Source organism: Papio anubis, chromosome 6 (assembly GCF_008728515.1).
Source record: "Papio anubis isolate 15944 chromosome 6, Panubis1.0, whole genome shotgun sequence".
NCBI lineage: Eukaryota > Metazoa > Chordata > Mammalia > Primates > Cercopithecidae > Papio > Papio anubis.
The window spans coordinates 165,552,848-165,576,821 of record NC_044981.1 but is presented as its reverse complement, the minus strand read 5'-3'; the positions used below and the strand labels follow the sequence as shown (position 1 = coordinate 165,576,821).

Below are 23,974 nucleotides of genomic sequence, written 5' to 3'. Positions count from 1 at the left end.
TATTATGTCTTTCCCTCTATTAATTTTGGATTTGGTTTGTTCTAGCTTCTCTAGCTCCTTGAGGTGCATTATTAGGTTGTTTATGTGAAGTATTTCTAGGTTTTGAAATAAGCTTTTATTGCTATAAACTTCCTTGTTATTACTGCTTTTGCTGTATCCCAGAGGCTTTGGTATGTTGTATGTCCATTTTCATTTGCCTCAAGAATTTATGTTCTTCATTGACTCATTGGTCACTCCGGAGGACACTGTTTAATTTCCATGTGTTTGCAAAGTTTCCAACAAGCTCCTCTTGTTATTGATTACCAGTTTTATTCTATTGTGGTTGGAAATTATTTTTAATATTATTTCTACATTTAAAATGTGTTCAGACTTGTTTTGTGATCAAAGATATAGTCTATTCTGGGAATGTTCTATGTGCTGATGAAAACGTTCCATGTGCAGAAGATTTGAGTGCAGCCTTGCTTGTTTATTTTGTTTGCGATGCCTGCGTTCTTCGTGACAATAGCTAAATTCATTGCCACAATTAGTGTCAAGATTTTCCCTATGTTTTTGTCTAGGAGTTTTATTGTTCCAGGTCTACATCTAAGTCTTAAATTTGTTTCATTTTGAGTTTTTTTTGTGTGTGTGTGGTGTAAGACAAGGGTTTAATTTGTTTTTGCTTTTGTTTTGCATGTGGATATTCACTTTTCCAAACACCGTTTATTTGAAGAGAATATCCTTTCCACATTGTGTATTCTTGGCACCCTGATCAAAAATTACTTAGTAGTTTATGTGTGGGTTTATTTCAGTTCTCTCTATTCTGTTCCATTTGTCTGTGTGTCTGCTTTTATGACAGTATCATATTGCTTTGTAATGCTGTATCATAGTAAGGCTTTAAAATGCTGTTCGTTATCAGGAACCCTAATGCCTCAGGCTTTGTTCTTCATTCCCCAGAGTGTCTTGGCTATATATTTACATACTTAAGTGTTCCAATGTTGAGTGCATATGTACTTATAGTTGTTATAACCTCTTAATGAATTGATCTCTTTATTATTATATAATGACTACTTTGTGTCTTGTGATATTTTTTATTTAAGGTCTATTCTGTTTTGTACAAGTATAGCCACCCCTGCTCTCTTTTGCTTACCATATGCATGGAATATCTTTTTGCATTTTTTCACTTCCAGCTGATATGTGTCATCAAAGTTAAAGTAAGTCGCTTGTAGGTACCATAGAGTTGAATTTTTTTTTTAAAGTACTCATTTAGTCACTTATGTTTTTGATTGGAGAATTCAATCCATGTACATTTAAGGTAGTTATTGACATGTAAGGACTTACCACTGCCCCTTTGTTAAATGTTTTCTGTCTATCTTAAAGATCTTTGTTTCACTTTTCCCTCTTGCTGTTTTTCTTTATGATTTGATGATTTTTCTTGTAGTGATATGTTTGTATCTCTTCTCTTTTTCTTTTGTGTATCTACTGTGATTTTTTTAAGTTTGTGATTACCATGAGGTAAATAAAACAACTTATAAATAGTCTACATATAAAAACTCTACATTTAACTTCTCACTTCACATTTAATGGTGTTGATATCACAATTTACATGTTTTATATATTGCATGTTCATTAACAAATTATTATAGTAGTTATTTTAATAATTTTATCTTAAACATTTTTATTACAGTAAAAGTAGTTATACACCCCCATTACACTAACAGAGTATTCTGATTTGACTATATTCTTTCCATTAAAGTGAGTTTTATACTTCCATATGTTTTCACGTTGTTACTTGGCATCCTTTCAAATCAACTTGAAGAACATTTTTTAGCATTTAATCTAAGGCACGTTTCGTGGTGATGATTGATCTCCCTCATCTTTAGATTGTCTGGGAATGTTTTTATGTCTCCTTCATTTCTGAAGGTCAGTCTTTTTCAGGTAAAGTACTTTTGGTTAGCAGTTTTTCTTTAAATCCAACACATTAAAACGATTGTGTGTTATCCCTTTTCCCCTCACCTGCAAAATTTTGTCTGAAAAATTTGCTGATAACCTTGTGACAGTTCTCTTGTATGTGATGAGTAACTTTTCTCTTGCTTCTTTCTAAGTTATTTTTGTCTTTGAGTTTGACAGTTTATATATAAAGTGTCTCAGAGTAATTTTCTTTGGATTTTTTTTATTGGCAATATTTGAGCCTCATGAATTTGGATGCCCATATCTCTTCCAAAATTTGGGAAGTTTTCACCAATTATTTTCCTTAAATAAGTTTCCTGTCCCTTTCTCTCTCTTATTTCCTTCTGGAACCTCCATAATGTTTATATTTGTTGGTTTGATGGTGTTCCATAGGCTTTATATGCTTTCTCCAAATTTTTTTTCTATTGTTTCCTCTAACTGGCTAATGTCAAAGAACCTGTCTTCAAGTGTACTGAGTCTTTCCTCTACATGACTGAGTCTGCTGTTGAAGTTCTCCATTAAATTTTCAGTCTGTCATTGTATTCTTCAGTTCCAGGATTTCTAATTTGTTCTTTTTATGGTTTTGGTTTATTTATTCTCATTTTATCCATGCATTGTTTTTCTGATTTTTGTTTAGTTGTATATATGTGGTTTTTATACCTCATTAAGCTTCATTAAGGTGATTATTTTGAATTTATTATCAAATAATTTCTAAGTCTCTATTTCTTTGGGATAGGTTACTGGAACTTTATTAGATTCCTTTGGTGGTGTCTTATTTGCCTGATTTTTTGAGATTCATATAGCCTCTGTTGGTCACTGTGCTTTTGAAAGAATAAACACCTCTACCAGTCTTTAAAGATTGGTTTTTGGCAAGTAAAGATCTTTCTCTGCCAGTCTCCTGGGTTGATGGAATTACTTCTAGGATTGTATTAAAGTAGAGTTTGAGGCAGGTTTGGTGACCACTGCTAGGTCTGAAGTAGGTTCTGCAGTTTGCAGACCTGTTATCAGGGACTCTGGCAAGCATGGATCCTGCTTGGTTTATGGATGAATCGGACTGCTTCTGGAACCTTGGTCCATAGGGCTGGTGGACAAAGGTTCATTTCAAAGTCAACAGTTAGGTCTATAGATTACCTGCCACCAAGTCCACAGGCAGATGTAGTTCCCACTGGGTTACTGGGCAGATCTCTGGGTGGGCAGGTGTTGCCCTGGACTGTAGCTAAGTAGGACTGAAATTGGGTAACAGTTACTCTAAGATCTGCAGTGGGACTAAGTTTGATGAGCCTGTCTTCAAGAGTACAGAGAGACATGTCTCCTGCTGGGTCACTGGGCAGGGCAATGCACCTCTTTTCTTTGATAATTATCCTTGTTCTAAAGTCTGTTTTGTCTCAATTTAATGTAGCTACTGCAACTTCCTTTTGACTAGTGTTAGCATAACATCTTTCTCTATCACTTTACTTGTGCTCTATGTAAGTTGCTGTATTTAAAATTGGGTTTCTTGTAGACCACATATAGTTGGATCTTGCTATTTTCATATACTCTGATCATCTCTGCCTTTTAATTTTATGTGGCTAGGAATCAGAATATGTTAAATATTTTATCTAATTGTAGGTGTCTAATTGTTTCTAGTTTTCATGTTTTGGTTTGCAGCATATACTATAAGCTTCTGTAAATGCTCCTTCACAGAGAGAGTCTGTCCCTTGACTCTCTTTCTCCTGTAACCCACCGTTATTATACCAAATCCCTGTTAATGTGGTGATAGAGTATGGGCAGATATTCTAAATTAATCTAGAATAAATTATTTTATTCTAAAGTAACTGTTTCAGGAGGCCTCTGTTCCTGGACTGTGACTTTTCAAGTGTTTATTTGCTTCCTTTTTTCCTTAAGTGAAACATAAAAACTAAATTGAGCTGAAGTTGAATAATTGTCCTTCCTTTAGCTCTGGAAAGGCTCTTGCAAAGGCCTTACTCTTTTGCTATGTAGAAGGTTCCAGTTGTGTTTATAATTGTTACTCTTTCCATCCCCCCGTCTGAGCCAAGAGAAGGTCTTTCCTGAGAAGACTTTTTTCAGATCTTCACCAGGAGAAACTAGTTTTCTTCCTGGCTGTAAAGCCCAGGAAAATTTTGAGGTCTCCAGTAGAATACAGCTCCTGGAGTCTCTCAGTCTCATACTTGTCCAACCTCAGCCTCCAATAATTCATCAAAATGCCATTTAAGTGTTGCTACCATTGATAGCACCTGCAGCTTCTGCTGTAGGTAAGTTTATATCAGCTGTGACACTCTGTATTTATCTCTCTTGAGAGAGATTTGAAGATAGCAATTTTCTCTGCAAACTTAATTCTCTGATTCATCCAAGGGAAGTCAGTGATTTTTAGTTTCTTTTGCTTTAATTTTTTCTGTAAAAATATGACAGTGTCCAAGTTCTTTATATGTTGGGGCTGACATGTTATCTTTTTCTTTTTAAGGAAAAAATTACATTTTAAATCTTTAACTTCTTTTATCCAGTATTTTGGAATTCTGTTTTATGACCTGTCATGATAAAAATGTATTAGCCCATTGTCAAATTATGAACAATTCCTTTCTAGCTGTTTTGTATGCTTCTTTCTATTTTCACAAAAGTCTCATTATTGAAATAGTTAAGTTTATGCTAAATAATGTAAAAGTGATGAAATATTTAAGGATGCATTTCCTAAAAGGGCTGAAATAGAATTTAAATAGTCAAATGTTTGCACCAAATCTAATGAAGTGTTTCTAATGGAAGCATAAAACATTGTATGTATTTCTTTCATGCTGTTTGCTTTGCTAAGTGCTTTTCATGCATTTTCTTATTTAATACTAAAATGTTCTTGAGTTGTAAACTCTTATTAGCTCACTGTATAGAAGATTATTGTCTCTAAATCAGCTAATTGAAAATTTAGAGGAAATTTCAGTGAGATTTATGACATTTGTTCTCCAACAACCCTTCAATAATCAAGTTGTTTAAAAGTGGATGTGGCTATTAAAAACAAATATAACAAACCATGGATCCCCATATGGATTGTTTAAACATGTAGAGAATATATGTATACATATATATGTGTGTATATATGCTTTGGGGGATATAGATTTGGGAGATTCAATTACAGGTTATAACTGAGATCATGGGAATGCATGAAATCAAGTGGTGTAGAGATTGCAGAGTGAGAAAATGTGTTGGGTTTGGAATCCTCAGAGCTACCTACATTAAACATGTTTCTATAGCGCTCTTGCAGTGAAAGGCCTAGGATTGGGATTTAAAGAAATATTAAAGAAACAAGAGTCTCCACCTGTATCAGACCTGTGTGACCCGAGCCAGAAAGGACATAAAGGGCAAAGTTAGGAGCCTCATACTATCATTTTGAGGTTCACCAATGATTTGTATTTATCGTTTGAGAAAATAATGCCATTTATCTTACTTTCATCCAAAACATACAAAATAAATTATGCCATATATTCTGTATTGAATACGTTTATTGATTAAATTCAGTAGACATAGTACTAATTTCCATTTTCTTAAAATTAGAAAAAAATAGATAGTTTCATTTGATCAGGCTTGGATATTCCTAAAGGGGATGAGTGTTATCTCTAGACCCCTTCCATCCCTAGTCTTTATACCTTCACTCTCCCACTTTCACCATTTGATTATGGCAGCCAATATTACAGAGTATGTATTACAAGGCCAGTGATAGTCCTGTGAACAAAACAGATAATGAAAGTTGCCCATGAAAAAGTTGTACTTTATCAATTATCTTTAATTAATCATGGGCAGGGAAGATATTCAGAAGAGGCTGAGAGATGAGCAGGGTAGGGCCAATGTCCATGGCAGCCTTGCTCAAATTTGGGTCCTGTTATTATAAATGGAATGCCAATTAGGAATGTTTAAGGAACGCCATTTGTTCCAGAGACTCAGTGACACCTCAGGAAAAATCTGGTCATTTTCCTAAATGCCAGTGCAATGATCTAAATTCCTGTAAAATGTTTCAATAGACTGTGTCCTGAAAAGGCTCTTGAATATTCTAACATATTACAACACTAGAGAGGCTTTGACGTTCCTTTAAGAGTGGAAAAAATGATAATACTCATTTTTCTGGTTAAGCAAAAAGAAACCAAAATTTATTTATGGGAGTGAATTGAAGACAAAATTGTTAAGCAAAATGGAACCGTATACATATACATATACGTGTGTGTGTATGTGTGTGTAGAGAGAGAAAAAGGGAGGAAATGTTTGTGTTTGTATATACATATGTGTGTGTATGTGTGTGTGTGTATATGTGTGTGTGTGTTTGTGTTTGTGTGTGTATGGAGAGAGAAAGGGAGGAAATGTTTGTGTTTGTATATATATACGTGTATGTGTATATATGCATGTGTGTGTGTTTTTGTGTGTGTGTATGGAGAAAAGGAGGAAATGTTTGTGTTTGTATATACATATGTGTGTGTATATATATGTGTGTGTGTGTGCATGCGTATGGAGAGAGAGAAAGGGAGGAAATGTTTGTGTTTGTATATACATATATATGTATGTGTGTATATATATGTCTGTGTGTGTATATATGTATGTGTGCGCACGTATGGAGAGAGAGAGAGAGAAAGGGAGGGAATGTTTTTGTCTGTGTCCCCTTCCAAATCCATATGTTGGTTGAGGTTCAAATCGTCAGTACCCCATGTGATAATATTTGGAGGTAGGGCCTTTGGGTGATGATTAGGGTTAGATGGGATCATGAAAGTGGAGCCTCCCTCATAGGAATTAGTACCTTTATAAGGGGATAAAGAGATCCGAGTGCTCTCTCTCTCTTTCTCTCTCTCTCTCTCTGCCATGTGAGGATAGAGCAAAAGGGAGCTGTCTACAAACCTGAAAGAGGGCACTCATCAGAACCTTATCATGTTGGTGCCCTGATGTCAGACCTCCAGTCTTTAGAAGTGTGAGAAATAAATTTCTATTGTTTAAGCCAACAGTCTATGGCATTTTTTGTTACTGCAGCCCAAATTGATTAAAACAGAAATCGGTATCAGATGAGAGTTCTGCTGTAACAAATATCTAAAAATGTTGAAGAAGCTTTGGAACTGGGTAATGGGTGGAGGCTGGAAAAGTTTTAAGGCCCATGCTAGAAAAAGCTGATACTGTTCCAAAAGGATCGCTGAAGGCAATTCTGGTGAGAGCTAAGAAAGAAAAGAAGGCTGCGGATAAAACTTCCCTCTTCTTAGAGATAAAATGTAATCACGTGTAGGATGTTGATAGAAATATTGTTAATAAACACTCTTCTGAGGAGTTCTTAGGAAGAAAATGAAGAACATGTTATAAAGGGGATCTTTGTTACAAAGTGGCAAAGAAATTTGCTAGGTTGTGTTCATGTTCTAATGTTTTGTGGAAGGTAGAACTTCTGCATATTGGAATTGAATATTTAGCTGAGTGGATTTCTAAGAAAAGTGTTGAAGGAGTGGCTTAGTTCCTCCTGACTGATTAGAGTAAAATGCAAGCAGAAAGAAATAAAGATTGAATTGTTAAGCAAAATGGAACCAGAATTTAAAGATTTGGAAATTCTAAACCTGGACATATTACAAAAAATAAAAAAGCATGTCAACAAGAGAACACTCGAGATGTGGCATACTGAGTATTTTATACGAGATTAGTGTGGATATGAACTCTGGACTTAGTCAATGCACTACCAGGAAAATAGCCAATTTTAACTGAAAGAGACAGAGATGGAACAGAATGAAGGAAGACCGTTGAACTTGCAATCACAGGATAGGGCTATAGAGCTGCTTAGCTGCCAATGTGCACTATTCGTCAAGCGAAGGGAAGAATGACCCAAATAGTAATTCAGAGATTACCAGGGCTGCCTCTTTAGTTTTAAAAGAGGGAGGATATTACCTGGGTCTTAAGAAACAAAATAGTCTATACCCAATGCTGTGGAGATTAGGTCACTTGCAGCCTAGCGGCAGGGCCACCACACACTGGAGTCCTGGGGGCATGGCCCCTGCCCAGCAGAGCTGTGGAAACAGGTCTGATACCCCAGTGGACCAAAAGTTGGGCCTCTACTTCACCAAGTCCTGCTTGGTACCCATTACTCCATTTTTGTCTTCTGTTTGTCCCTTTTGGAAGGGCAATATCCACACTATGTCTGTTCCACCACTGTGTTTTGTAAGCACTTAGCTTATTTGGTTTCACATGTTCATAGTCGGAAAGAAATTTCGCCTGGGATAAGTTCTACCTCATGTGCCACCTAAATCTGATTTAGAGGTTATTTAGTTGAAGCTTTAGACTTTGGAGTTTAGATTTTCTGATAAAACAAATTTAGATTTTTAAAGCAGTTGAGATGAATGTATTTTGCAAGTGAGAAGATGCAAAATTTGGAGGGACAGGGTGAAATACTATGAACTGAAAGCTTGTGTCCCCCTAGAATATAGATGTTGAAGCCCTAGTCCCCAATGTACTGGTATTTGGAAACACGGTCTTTAGGAGGTAATTAGGTTTACATGAGGGCATAAGACTGGATCCAAGCCCCCATGATGGGATCAGTGCATTTGGAAGGCAATCACAGCTCTCTCTCTCTCTCTTTCTCTCTCTCCACTATGTAAGGTTACAGAAAAAAGGCATCCCTTTGCAAGCCAGAAAGAAGGCCCTCGACAGACCCTGGCCATGCTGGCACCCTAATTTTGGATTTCTAGCCTCTAGAATTGTGGAAAATAAATTCATGTTTTCATTATAGCAGCCCAAACTGGCAAAGATTGTGTGTGTGTGAGTGTGTGTGTGTGTGTTGGGTATATGTCTCCCCAACCCAATCTAGTCTCTCTCAACTTGTGTTTATATAGATACATCTCCATGATCTGTCAAAATCGCAAGGGCTGACCCAGTCAATGGCACAAAAGGCTCTTCATGACCTGGTTCCTCCCAAACCCTTGAATGCCAGCTCCACCACTTACTGCCATGCTGGGCTCCACCGATCCAGTCTACTGTTGACCTTAACATCCAATGCTCGGTGCTTTCATCACTCTGTCTCCTGTCTCTGTAATATATCACCTCTTTCAAAACCTTGATAACTTCCTATCACACTCTATTTTCCTATAACGCATGCTCATTACAGACTCATCAGTGGGGTGTATTATAGCCCATGATAACTTCCTATCACACTCTGTTTTCCTATAACGCATGCTCATTACAGACTCATCAGTGGGGCTGTATTACAGCCCATAATAACTTCCTATCACACTCTGTTTTCCTTTAACACATGCTCGTTACAGACTCATCAGTGGGGGTATATTACAGCCCATGATAACTTCTTATCACACTCTGTTTTCCTATAACACATGCTCATTAGCAGACTCATCAGTGGGGTGTATTATAGCCCATAATAAACTTCCTATCATCACTCTGTTTTCAACTTTAACACATGCTCGTTACAGACTCATCAGTGGGGGTATATTACAGCCCATGATAACTTCTTATCACACTCTGTTTTCCTATAACACATGCTCATTACAGACTCATCAGTGGGGTGTATTATGCAGCCCATGATAACTATCCTATCACACTCTAATACAGGTTCCAGACGATACTTAGGAAGCCTCATAGTCATAACAAAATGCATCAGTGATAGAATAATTTTTCAAATATCAGTTATTTTCTTAAACATACTCACAAGTTGCTCCCCTTTTTTTTCAAGACATGGGAAAATATACTATTTTATCTCCCAGGATGATGGAATTTACTAAATTACCTAGTGACGATTACTGAAAAAGCTAACTGATCACATACTTCTTATTTCAAAGATTCGTGTAAGAAAGGCCTTACAGCGAATTAAAAAGTGTGCAGTGTTACTTCAGAAATGGTAACTTTGATATGAAAATTGGATGTGTTCGTAGATTACACATTTTACAAAAACAAAACAAAAAATTAATGACATCAAAAAGCAAAGCAAAAATTTAAAAACAAATAAAGCCAAAGGAGCCCAAGGAAGAAACAAAAACAAAACAGGACTCAGTGGAAAATACTCAATGGAAGATAACAGTCTCATTTTTTATTCTCATTTTTGGAAAAAGCTTTGGGAGGTGGGTTTGATTTCTCTCTTTGCCACTTGAGTCACTTGCAGAGCCATTAAAGCTACAGTCTAGTCTAAGGATAGTCAGTTCTCAATGAACTTTTGCGAATATTTTATATGTAAAGCGTATAGTCATTTTTTCAGGGTTAAAGTTTGGGACTATTTCTGAGTATGTCTGCGTAGAATATTTGTTTTTAATTTTAATGATAATTACAATACACTAAAAAGGACTATTTCTATTTAATTTAAAGTTGTGTGTATAGAAGTGTGTCCGTGTGTATAGAAGTGTGTCCATGTGTATGAAGAAAGAAAGAGATACCATTAAGATGTTTTAAAAACTACACAGCAGTTTATGAGCTTCTATCAGTCTTGTGCACACTTAGCATCTTCAAAAATGCCAAAGATGAGGTGGAAAATCCACCCCTATGTCCATTCCATTCTAAGCATAACAGGTATTCTAAATTTCTGCCATAATTTTTTAAGGCAACATTCAGTTGAAATATCTGCATGTTGTCATTCTTGAGGGATTTTGTAGCACATTAGTTATGCTAGCTTGTAAGTTATAGTAACTTTCATCATCTTAGCTCTAATCAAGTAAAAAGCTCAGCAAGTATTTTAAAATAACTTGTCAAATAGAAATAATTACCTCATCATAAGTGTTCATGTTTAGAGAGACAACATCAATTCCACAATATGTGAGGAAAGCCTTCTATGAATGAAGCTCCAGGCATTTTTAATAGAAACATGATTTGACAATACAAAAACATATTGCTGTGAACTAAAGGACTATATTTTGTGTCATTGAGTAGTTTCCTCGCCAACCATCGAACTTCAACTCAATTTATGTAGCAATAATATCTACCTAACATCAGTATTTATATAAACGTAATCATTTGTATGAAGATACATACATGAGCAGGCATGATTCACAGACACGCGTGTGCCGACGCACGAGCCACAGACACACGTGTGCCAACGCATGAGCCACAGACACGCATGTGCTGACGCATGAGCCACAGACACGCGTGTGCCGACGCATGAGCCACAGACACATGTGTGCTGATCCATCTGCATTCTGTCACCCAGTATCTCTTCAGTGAAGTCAGCCAAGTGAGGAGAAAGGGGAACGTCATGCGCGACTGGAGAACAGGGTGAAACTAATTGGTCCCACGTGATGAAACAGCAATCTCGACTTTATCACCATGGCGACTTAACAAACGGAGTTACAGCCACAGCTGCTTTGGTAAATACTGACACACTCATGCTCACAGATAGTTATTTAGAGTCTATTTTAATAGAAAACAACACTCTGTTATCACCTGCCAACCTCGCAGAGTCTAGAGCTACTAACATTGTACAGACAATTCAAAATGTATTAAATTTTGCTCAGTATTCTGAGTAGTAAACATAAAACAAGATGAATAGAACCATCACCTAATATTCATGGTCAATTTTATTATATATAATTTTTAATGTTAGTATATGCTCTTACGTTACGCATTGATATTGTAAAACAATATATACTTGGAATGCATGATTGTGGAAAGAACAACAAACATTAAAAGAAGAATGGATGTATAATAGCTATCTTTTTCTATGAGAATATTCATGGATGATGAAAAGAGAAAGGCATTGTTGAACTGATTTAGACAAGAGAAAAGCTTTGTAGATTATCAGAGAGCCATGGCAGTTCCAGGGGACAGAACACAGGTCTCTCAATCATTGAAGCAGCATGAGAGGCCTTTTAAAGAACACTAGACTCTCCAAGGTCAAGGTAAGTTCAGCCAAGCTATTAGCAATGGTGGACACGGTGGGATGGATTAGAATCTGGAAGATTACCAAATGAAACAATAATTTGTTTATGCTGAATATTATCCATGGCACAACATCAACTTTATGGAAAAAGGAAAAAAGGAAAAGTAAGTAAAGTAGAAACTGAAAATCAGAATTTGCACAGTCTTGCTTATTCTCATGGTGTGTGGTGGAATTGAGGGCCTGATACAGCTGAACCCAGCCTCTTTCTGGATCAAACACTCTACAATGAAAATATAATAGACCAGTCCTTCCACTGGGGCCACAGTGGGGATGTGGAAGGCTTGAGGCTGGCCTCAGTGCAGGCAAACTCATTCTTATGAAAGTAACAGCGTAGCCCTGGTTCAACATGACTTTCGGTGAAACCTGATGATTACTTCCTTATTTTACTCCACAGACACAGAAAAGAGCTCTAGAAATAAGATAAACACAAAACATTAGAATATTTCAATGCCCTTCTATATACAATGTTTTATACACCATTAGAAATTCGGAGGTGTGCAAAGTGACATGAGGCTCACAAACAAGAGAAAAAAAAAGACACGGACAGAATGTTCTTCTAGTTCCAGAATTGGAGCTAGCAAATAGAAGTTTGAAGATAATTATCATAAAGACATTCAAGTATTTATAGGGGGAAAAGGAAGGAACAAGTGAACAGATGAAGAATGAGAACAGAGAAAAGCAAGTTAGAAAAAGGAACCAAAAGGACATTCTAGATCACAAAATTGTAACATCTGAAATCCAAAAAATACACTGATAGGCTTGACCACAGAATGGAGAGTGCTGAAGAAAGATGATTCAATTTGAAAGTCTATCTGTAGAAACTGTGTAAATTAAAGCTTAGATAATAAAGATGAATAAAAACTGAGCTGTGTGCCAGTGTCAAGAGGCCCAACATGCATGTAATCAGGTTGTCAGGAGGAGAGAGTAGGGAACAGAAAACCATCTGAAGAAAGAAAAGTGGAAATGTCACAAATCTGATGAAAAGCAATGGACAGGTACAAGACACCGAAGCCCCAAGGGGATAGATGCAAATAATTCCACAGCTATGCACATCATAAACTGTGAAAAAATGAAAGACGAAAAGGAAATCCTAAAGATAGCCAGGGAAAATATCACTTACAGATAAGGAATTTTTTTTTTTTTTAATGTGAAAAGAAAGGGGGAAAACATCTGTCCATTTAGAATCTATTGCCAGGGAAATTATCCTTCAAAATGGAGGAACGCAAAGTAAACCATTTTCAAATAATGTCAGCTGAAACAATTTCTTACCAGTAGACTTGAATTTTATGAAGTGGAAGAGATGATTCCTCAGGCTAAAGGGGACTCGTAACAGGTAGAATCCAGAATCCTTAGAAAGAATTCCAGAACTGGTAAATGTATGTATAAATGTAAAAGACTGTTTTTTCTCTTATTTTTTTTTTAAAGTAAATAGACTTTAAAAACTAGGACACTGTATTGCAAGGTTTATTTTATATGTACTAGTCAAATAAGAGTAAATGTATGCATAAATATAAAAGATTGTTTTTTCTCTTTCTTAATTCTTTCTAAAAGTGAATTGACTTTAAAACTAGAGCACTGTATTGGAAGGCTTATTTTATATGTACTAGTCAAATACATGGAAAGTCTGAAAACATCTTGTGTAATGCCTATATTTCATAATACTGATTCAAGATTGACTGAGACAAGTTAATGTACACCTTGTAGTCCTAGAAATATCTATAACATAATTCTGCACAATCAGTTTATAATTAAATAAGGGAAATAAAATGGAATACAGCTGACCTTTGAACAACACGGGTTTCAACTGTGCAGGTTCCCTTGTGTATAGATTTTTAAAAATATACATATTAGAATATTTTTGAAGATTTGAAATAATTGGAAAACTCACAAACTGTGTCACCTAGAAACAGAGAAATTCAAGAAAAAGTTAAGTATTTCATGAATGCACAAAATATGTGTAAATACTAGTCTATTTTATCATTTACTACCATAAAATATACACAAATCTATAATAAAAAGCTAAAATTTATCAAAACTTATGCATGCAAACATCTACAAACCATACATGATACCCTTCGCAGTCAAGATAAATGTAAACAAATGTAAAGATGTGGTATTATATTATAACTGCATAAAATTGACTAGTAAATACAATACTACTGTAATAATTTTGTAGCCACCTCCTGTTGCTATTTGGGCGAGATCAAGTTTTGCTAGTATCTAAGTATCTGCTTAAAGCACCATGTAACACTGATCATCTCCATGTGGGCAGTTCATTGCTCCTGTAAATTGCACAACACAGAAAAAGTGATTTCTTGCAGTTCTCACATGTTTTCCATCGTGTTTAGTGCAATGACATAAACACTGAATAACACCATGAGACTCATACAACGTGCCACTAGTGATCCCAAGAAGCAAAGAAAAATCACTTCATTACAAGAAAAAGTTGAAGTCTTGATATGTACAGTAAACTGAGCTCCACACTTGTGGTTGCTGCCATTTTAGAGATGATTCACCTTGTAAACGATAGGCCATGAGTAGTTAACTTTTTTGGAGGAATCAAAAGTTATACATAAATTTTCAACTGCATGGGGTGGTTGGCATCCCTAATCTTGCATTGCGCAAATGTCAACCATACTTATAATTACTTCACTAAATCAAAAGAAGACAAAAAACAAGTATAAAAACAAAACAAAACAAAACAAAGATGTAAGATAAAAATACAACAGCAAGATGGTAAATTTAAACTAAGCTAAATCAATGATTATAATAAATATAAATTGGTTAGCGCATTCAAATTAAAAGGCAGAGATTGTTAATGAATTTAAAAAATTGAGACTATTGTCAGGAGGTTATTCCCATAAAATAACTTGCTTTGGATTTAATATCTGTTAATATTTTACATTTTAATTTTTATTAAACATTTTCCTGGGTGTCGTTTTTCAAAACATTAACATAAATGTTACAGATAATGTACTTATATAATATCTGGAATAATTAATTCAAAGTTAGAGAACTAAGTATCTTCCATAGTCAGTAGATGAAGCTGGTAAGTAATAACTCCAAAGGACAAAGACCTTTATTTTAACAAAGTTTCACTGGGCAAAATGGCTCACTCATTATTCTCATACTCTCAGAAATGAGACCTGTGTGACAAAGAACATATTTAATAGATCTTTTAGCCTATGGTACTTGGTCCCTCTTTTGCACTGGGAGTCAAAAACTATACTTCCACTTTGCAAATTTTTTCCCAAGGAATTGACATAACCAAGTATGGAGGCTGAACTACAGCTGACCATGGTTTATTCTTGTCTTAATTTAATGGGGTGTCTACATGAAAGACCCTCCCGGGAATGTATTATAGAAACTTCTCTTACACTTTATTAATACTTTTGTGGGGATTAGCAGAGAGGGCACTAGGCTATTCTTTTAAATTTGATTCATTTAAAATGACTCATTGACCTGTCTAGTTTACAAAGTAGTTTATTCTCATTACAGAATTTGAAAATTTTATAGAAAAAAGTCAAAATCATTTTCATGATGTTATCACATTGGTATGATTCCTAATGTTTTATATATAAATATATACACAAAATATATATACACACAATTATATCACACTGTATATACAGTTGCATATGCTTTTTATGCAAAGTATATCAAAGTATATGCAAAGTATAATTTTATTGAAAACATAGTTATAAAATTTTCATATGTGGATATGCAATACTTTGATTACTCTTCCTTATTCTTGCACTTTTAATATGTTGACAATTTTAACTCTATTATTTAACATAGTTATGAACATCATTGTAATTAACATATTGAATCTCTCTCTGACATATTACTTATTTTTAATATTCTTAATACCATATTGCACATGTAAAATAACATATAAATGTGCAGTTTGTAAAATAAAATAAAAAATCATATACTCAGCACACAGCTCAAGATATGAAGTAGTTTTGGTACTTATGAGGCTCACACTGTTCATCTTTCCAAATACGTTATCTTTCCTCCACTTTCTCCTCCTCCTGGATAAAAGTGATTCTAAAGTTTGCATAAATCATTCCTTCTTTTTAAATAACTTTGTTATATATATGATTTCTGAGTAATTCATTATTCAGTTGGTTTTTGACTAACAAATAAACACAGATACACTATACACATTCTTCTGGAACTTGTTTTCTACTCATTTGGTTTTTGAGAAACATCTGAGACAAGTACACCTATAGTTCACTAACTTTTCTTCATATTTAACATTCCATTTTATGACTGCCCCTTTTAACCATGTCATTTGTGATAGTTCCACTTTTCTGCTCTTGCTGACATTGCTTTGCACATTTTTGTGTTTCTCTCAACAAGCACAATTCTTCTTCTCAGGTAGCATTTTTCAAATTAAGAGTTTGATCTATTAGTGGATCATTAAATACATTTAATAGGTGGTGAAAGTATTATTTAATTAAATAAAATTCAGTAGAGCAGAAGGGAAGGGAAGACAGTGGAGAAAAGAGGAGAGGGGAGGAAAAAGAAAAAAATAAAAATCAGATTGCATTGCACAAAGTAAACAAAATTAATGTTTTTCAAAACTTTTATATTATATAACTGTGTTTTATCTTATGATATTAAATGTTTTCTGCTTTTTATCATTAAAAAAAGGTTGAAAGCTGCGAGTTGAGTTTATATACTTTGGAGTGGGATTTCTAGCTTTCAATAATGCCAATTTAGTTAAATAAACTAATTTGGTTAGATAATGCAAATAACTTTGCTACATAATGGTATCAATTTACATCCATAAGAGGTGTGTGTCTCAGAGCTTGCTTTGTCTCGATTCTCAACAACTATCTTGTAGTTACAATAATAAAGTACTCTAATAATAACAATAACTATTTTTTACTAACTTCCAGAAATTTTTATGAGTGAGTTCACCTCTTTGGGCCTGTTTCTTCACCCGCAATAAGTAAAGTCTGCAATATGAGAATTTCTAAAGTCCCTGTGTAAAATGTTTTAATTACAGAACACTTGTAAAAGAATCATATTGGTTATTCTCAAGAAACAGCAGATGTGACTACTGGAGAGAAGGGCCATTGTGGTTCCACTGTTCTAACCAGCACATAGTAGTCGTTCAATTTGCCTGGATTAAATGAATGATTATGTGCTTTTCGCTTGGTAAATATTTAACACATAAACGTAGTCCTTTCCCTAGCAGTGGGAAAGGTGCCAGCTGAGCTTATCATTATCCTTGATCTGATTCAGTAACAAAGGTTTGTAAAACTTGCTGGTTATACGTATATTGGGTACTTAACTGAATGCAACATAATTCACTAAACATAAGCAACTTGTGGTTTCTCGTGACCATTGAACAATTCAAGTGACTTGAAAAATACCGATTTTCCACCAACTGCCAGATTGCTGAGGATTTCACCATGAAGATTTGGCCCGAATACATATGAGTGAATAAATCTAGAAACACATTTATGAATGGACTTTTCAGAAGGATTCCGATTGTGAAGTGAGGAGAAGGCTCATTACCTTGCTCCAGTGCCTGACTGGCCTGTGTTACGTGTGCTGTCCATGATGTACCAAGAGCAGGCAGTGCCTCTCTCCCGAGCATCCTCACCCCCAGAGCTCTGCGTTCTGCAGTGATGGGCTCTCTCTTTGTTCTCCACCTTCAGCTATATCCTAAAAGCACAAAGCCACCCAACTCTTTTTAAAAATGCTTGAGGCTTAAACCACCTATTGGAATGCTCACTTTATTCGTGAGAGATCATGTTGATTGAGCGTTCTCCTGTGCCATTATAAATACACAACCCACCAACGAATCAAGAAACCATCCGTGAGTGAGGGTCAGAGCCTTGTCAGGAGCTGTTTCTGGAAGATGTGAGGGTGGCAACGTTGCTTTCGCCAGTGCTAGTTTCTGTCCAGATGGCAACTTTGCCTCAGTGTAATCCCAAATGACACATCCAATTTCCCTTTCTCAACTCTTGAGTTTTTCCAGGAAGAAAATGTGGTTTTGCCCTCCTTTTAGAAAATTGATGTTTCTGTGCTTTTGCTTTGCTAGTGCATCTGAAAACATATGGACGCTTCTGGCTAAAAAAAAGGAAAAAAAAATCTTTTCTGATTCATCTGGCTAAACACATGAATTTTCCAAATTCAGTAAAAAACCCTTTTGTGAGACACTTTCGTCTACCATAGATTCCATTAGACCACGCAGCAGATCTTCTCCCAGTACACACAGTCATGTCATCACAATTCCCAGTGTTCCAGAATGGTAGACACTTCCTGACCTTTATGTCTGATATATTATTTGAGAGAACATCTCCACTGACCCCATCACCTGGATTGGATCACCAACCTCTCCCAAGAGGGGCCTGGCTTCCTCCTAGCTGGGGAAATGGTAGGGAGCTCCCCCAAGTAAAGCCTCTAGGGAGAGTGACCAGGGCCCGGGTCAGGAAAGGTGCTGGTGCCCAGAGGGCTGCCTGCAGAGCCTGACGTCCCTGCAAGTGCACAGGGAGGAGAGGTGAGATCAGACTCCAGCTGAGTCAGCCTTCCATGTCAGACTGGGTGTGTTTATGCAGAGGTACAACTCAGGAATTACTGAGGAAAAAGTACAGGGCCAATTTAACCTCCTCTGAGAGACCTCCATCCCTGCCCATCACCACTCCTCGCTGAAAAGGGTCCTCTCCAGGGAAGAGCCCAGAGGGAGAGCGGGAATTCTCCCCTTGGAGGAAGAGTGCTTCCTCTACCCTTAATGTATGAACTGACAAAAATTCAAACAGAAGGAAACTGGGGTGTGAGAAATAAAGGAAGCCGTTTCATGCTCGATGTCCACTGGCTTCGGGCAGGTCCCGGTGGAAGTCCAAGAAAAAGAGCCTAAGGTCCAAAAAGATGGTTTGAGCCAAAGTTCTGAAGCATACCAGACACGAATTAAGGTATGTTAATTCTAAAAGCAACTTAAAGAAAATAGAAACATGATATGGTTTAGTCTCAGGTATTAAAAAATGAGCCGTTTCAGAAGTGGAGACCAACTGAAAATCTTCCTGTATAACCTCTTTTATAACTCTTTGATGCCTCTATGTTTGATTGATTTTTATCAGTTTTCCCAGTCTCCAATGAACCTGATTCTAGAGGCAGTTACTCTATGTTCTTATTGATGGGATTCTAACAAGTGAGGAACAGCATAGGAAACAATTTGCTGTGTAAAATCAGAGAGAGCTCAACTCACCATGGGTTAGAAACAGAGGTGGACTCTCCATTGAAAACAGGCTCCCTGAAAGCAGACTCAACTATAAACTGATTAGGAATTTATTATGAACTTCCTCTACATTCTAAAGCAGAAGGTTTAAAATTAGGCTGTAAGTCAGAACCCACAGTACCCATTTCCCACAGTATGACAAGTTTATATGGGCAACACATATATTTTAGAGTAATTTGTTGTCCCAGGAACTAATCTGAGTGCTTTACACGTGTAACTGTTTAGCCGTGGACCCTCATGGTCCTCTGGGTTGGAATGATGAGTTGCAGAGGGTGACGTCACTTCCGGATCCTCAGGAACACATGGAGAGTCGGAAAATAACGCCAGAGGGAGACATCACTTCCGGATCATCACAAACACATGGAGAGTCGGAAGACGACCCTGGGCTTGTCTTCACATTTTCCGTGTTGTCACTTGCCGGTTCTTTGGAAGCCAACCCTAGATGTACACTCTCTTGCCAGGGCCTTTCTCTTCTCTTCCCCTGTAACCATGCAAGTCTTTGATTCCCTGCCCCCTGTCTCCTCCCAGCCCTAGGACCAAGCTTCTGGAGAACTGCACACGGGAGGAAATACCAACCAGTTTAACTTCTTCAGAGACAACCTCTAACGCTGCTCACCACCATGCTAGCTAATAAACAGCCCTCTCCCAGGAAAATCCCTAAGGAAAAGCGGGAATTCACCAAGGAGTGCTTTCTCTACCCTTAATTTACGAACCGAGAAAAATTTTAACAAGCCTACTATGAAATAAAGATGCCCTTATCCCATTTACGCCTAGTGTTCCATTATTGGAATGCTAAGCTTGTGGGAATTATTTATATCCTACCACTCAAAACCATTCCCAAGGTCTGACTTTTCACAAAAAAATTTTGCAGCCTTCAGTATAAATGGGTTAATTCCAAAGCCTAAAGCAACCTAGTGTGTCCGGAATTGGCAGGTTCTTGGTCTCGCTGACTTCAAGAATGAAGCCACAGGCCCTGCGTGGTGAGTGTTACAGTTCTTAAAGATAGTGTGTCCAGAGTTTGTTCCTTCAGATGTTCAGATCTGCCCAGAGTTTCTTCCTTCTGATGGGTTCGTAGTCTCCCTGACTTCAAGAGTGAAGCCACAGACCTTCATGGTGAGTATTACAGTTCATAAAGGCAGCACGGACCCAAAGAGGGAGCAGCAATAAGATTTATTACAAAGAGCAAAAGAACAAAGCTCCCACACGGAGAAAGAGAACCTGAGCGGGATGCCAACACTGTCTCGCATGGCCTGCTTTTATTCCCTTATTTGGCCCCACCCACATCCTGCTGATTGGTCCATTTTACAGAGAGCTGATTGGTTCATTTTACAGAGAGCTGATTGGTCCATTTTACAGAGCACTGATTGGTACATTTACAAACCTTTAACTAGACACAGAGCACTGGTTGGTGCATTTACAATCCTTTAGCTAGACAGAAGAGTTCTCCAAGTCCCCACCCAACCCAGAAGCCTGGCCAGCTTCACCTCTCACTCAGTCCGCAGTGAACCCAGCCTCCAGCTGCAGGTGTTGGCTTCCACCCAGCACAGGACTAAGCAATTTTGTGCTGAGTCCATCTCTGTGGCCACCAGCCATCCGGTGTTGGGGTTGGTCCTCAGCTTATCTGCACAGGGGCAAACCCGCCAGTTGGTGGAAGGGGCCAGAGGCAGCCTGGGCTCTGAATTCCACCCAGACCTGGAGAATAGACTAGGAAGGGGAGCGAATGCCAGGGCCGCTGGTGGCCTTGCCTCTTCTGCACAGCAGCAGCTGTGGTGGCCTGAGAGTAAGGAGTTACCATAAGGACGTAGAAATAGATCACCTGAGCTGCATCCACACCCAGAGATAGGCCGACACATCTGTGGTGTGTTCGTTTCAACGAAGATGCAGAGATAATTCCATGGAGGAAAAACAATAGCCTTTCAACAAATGGTGCTAGAACAATTGAGTATCTTACGCAAAAAAATTAACTTTTATCTACATCTCATATTACGTAAAAATGGAACCAAAATAGATTATGAACATAACGTAGAATACAAAAGTAGAAATTATGGTAGAAATCATAGGAAAAAAATCTGTGCTACCTTGAGTTAGGCAAAGATATTTTAAATTTGACAGCAAAAGTACAATCCATAAAAGAAAAGAAACTGATAAATTGGACATACTCAAAATGAAGCACATATACCAGTCAGAAGACACTACTGTTAAGAGAATAAAAAATATAAGCTACAGATCTGGAGAAAACATTTGCATACCATATATCTGAAAAAATGGCTTGTACGTCACATCTAAAGGGACTCAAAAGTCAATAACAGGAAAAAACAATTTAAAATGGGCAAAAGAGTTGAAAAGACAGATCAGCCAAGAAGATATATGGATGAAAATTAAACACATTAAATACATGCGATATCAATAACCCTGCTACCTACCGGTTAGATGGCGGATGTTGAAAAGGCCAGCTCCACCACGCATGCGCCAGCACATGTGGGCAGGAACAGGAAGTGCCCCGAGGACGCTGAATCAAACGACGCTGAATCACGTAGGACGCTGCCTACGTGAAGGGCTGAGGACACGACATTTCCTGACAGACGTCGCCATGTCTAGCAACATGAGCCTCTCCATGAAGGCATGAGGGGAGAAAACCTCTTCTCTACCTTGTCGCAGGTCCTCCAGGACAGGCGTCTCCTTTGAGAAGTAGGACTGCTTTTATAAGTAAGAAAAATATCGGTTCTTCATTTTCAAAATGACGTCTCAGATGCGTGCCCAAGTGTGTCACATTGCAACAACTGCCCAGCTATGGGGTTGGTCTTGGGGAGCAGAGGGGACTAAGGGGCCTGCCTCATTACCAGCTGCACAGGAGGGCTGAGCTTGCATTAGCAGCCTCTCCCTCCAATGCAGGAGAACGCACTGAGATTTATGGTTCATCTGAAAGTAGCTTAGAAAGACACCATATGCACTTACCATCTCTTGTAGAAGTTGCAGACAAGTTATTTAAAAGTCTCATTTCCTTAAACTGTCTTTATGGCAAAGTAAAGAGCCTCTGGGATCCACTTCAAGTGGTCATTGTGGAGGGTACAGCAAGCCAGTCCCCGGCTAAGCATTTACCCCGCTGATTCACCACCACAGCAAGGTGGGCAGCCTTGAGTTTTTGCCTGTGCTTCACAAATGAGGAATCCGAGGCCTGAAGTGACCTGTCCAGTATGCAAGAGTGAACCCAGGGACAAAGCCAACCCGCTTTGCTGGGGCCAGTGCCTTTCCACACTCCTCTGTTTCTATATTTAAACCAAGTGAAAGGAGACCTGGAAAGTACATTAGCCCATTTGGAGGTGAATTTGATACACTCTCATTTGTCATAGAGGGTAGAAAAAGATGGAAAAGAGAAATGGGCTGGTGGGGAGGAGGGAAGAGCAGAGACCAGGGCCTCAGCCCAGCCTCCATCCGCTTCGCATTTTCCCTCCCTGCCCTTTTCCTGGAGGCCTTGCTTGCTCCTCACAAAACTGTCATTCTTAGGCCTTGCATGGATTTGGGTATTTTAACTTGTCTATTAAAAATACAATTCTGGCCCCATATATATACTTAATATTATCATGTATCCCCTTCAAAATACTCTGTGGCCAAAGTGTGTGCCCTTTTATGCAGGATCAGGAATGGATTCTCTAATAAATGTCTTGTATTTTTCCCATCACAAAATTTAGCGTCTCAAAAATCTAGTTGAATTAGCGTCTCTTCATCCTAATTTTATTTCTCCATTTAGACAAAGCATCTTCACTTCCAACAGCTGAGCTTTTCAAAGAGATTTGTCTCTGTGTAGAATTTTTTAAAAAATACTGTATATTACCATTTCTGAAAATAAGTAACTCAAAACTTTCCTTTAAAATTATTGCAAAAATTTCATAAATTCGGTTAAATACATGCTTTGGGAAAAATACAGAGTTTGAGGGAATTTTTAAAAGACCACATATTCTGTAATTCTATTTATACGAAAGTTTTAGAACAGGCAAACCCATGGGGACATCAAGTAGATTGGTGGTGGCCAGGAACTTGTGGAGGAAGATGGCGGGCAATAGAGTGGCTGCTGACGGGTGTGGGGTTCCTTTCAGAGTAAAAATGTTCTAAAATTTACCTTATGGTTGTGGTTGCACAGCACTGAGACTATACTAACTGGCATGTACAGTTTATTAATTATATTTCAACAAGGCTATTAAAATGTTCAGTTTCCAAAAATATATCAGTGCATGTAATTGCAATATGTTTAGATCTACTGGAATTTATTTAATGAAATTTATTAAGTAATATCTAGTTAATACACTTCAATGGGGATTTGAATTTTATATGTGTTTAAGTTACTCATCTGAATTTTTTTTTTTTCCAGTTCTTATCAGTGCTTCACAAAGTTGGAATTCCAGCTGCTAAACTTACTATTGGCCGGGTGCAGTGGGTCACGCCTGTAATCCTAGCACTTTGAGAGGCCAAGGCGGTCAGATCACTTGAGGCCAGGAGTTTGAGACAAGCTTGAGCAACATGGCAAAACCCCGTCTATACTAAAAATACAAAAAATACTTAGCTGGGTGTGGTGGCACGTGCTTGTAGTCCCAGCTACTTGGGAGGTTGATGCAGGAGAATCACTTGAACCCAGGAGGTAGAGGTTGTAGTGAGCTGAGATCACGCCACTGCACAGCAGCCTGGGCAACAGGAATGAAACCGTGTCTGAAGAAAACAAAACAAACACACAAAACCCAAAAAACTTACTATGTAGCCTTGGGCAAAGTGACTTTTCAAAGCCTTGTATTCTTTATTCTCAAATAATACAACCAGCACCTCCCCCATTACACACATACACCAGCGTACACACACACACACACACACACACAAACCCAGCGCATAATTCTTTTTTGCAAAGACTTCTTAGAAAGACAAAAAAGGTAAGTACTAGT

The 23,974-nt window shown here is 37.5% G+C and overlaps 2 long non-coding RNA genes across 2 annotated transcripts; one reads left to right on the top strand and one right to left on the bottom strand.

Annotated features, from left to right (window-relative positions):
* Positions 1-17,523: 17,523 nt before the first annotated feature.
* LOC103884170 lies at positions 17,524-23,531 on the bottom strand. The gene is made up of 2 exons (XR_002521860.2): positions 21,470-23,531; positions 17,524-17,881 (listed from the first exon to the last, which is right to left on the bottom strand). It is a non-coding gene; the product is annotated as an uncharacterized LOC103884170 (long non-coding RNA).
* Positions 17,899-19,809, top strand: LOC103884169. The gene is made up of 2 exons (XR_646679.3): positions 17,899-18,723; positions 19,575-19,809. It is a non-coding gene; the product is annotated as an uncharacterized LOC103884169 (long non-coding RNA).
* Positions 23,532-23,974: the final 443 nt, after the last annotated feature.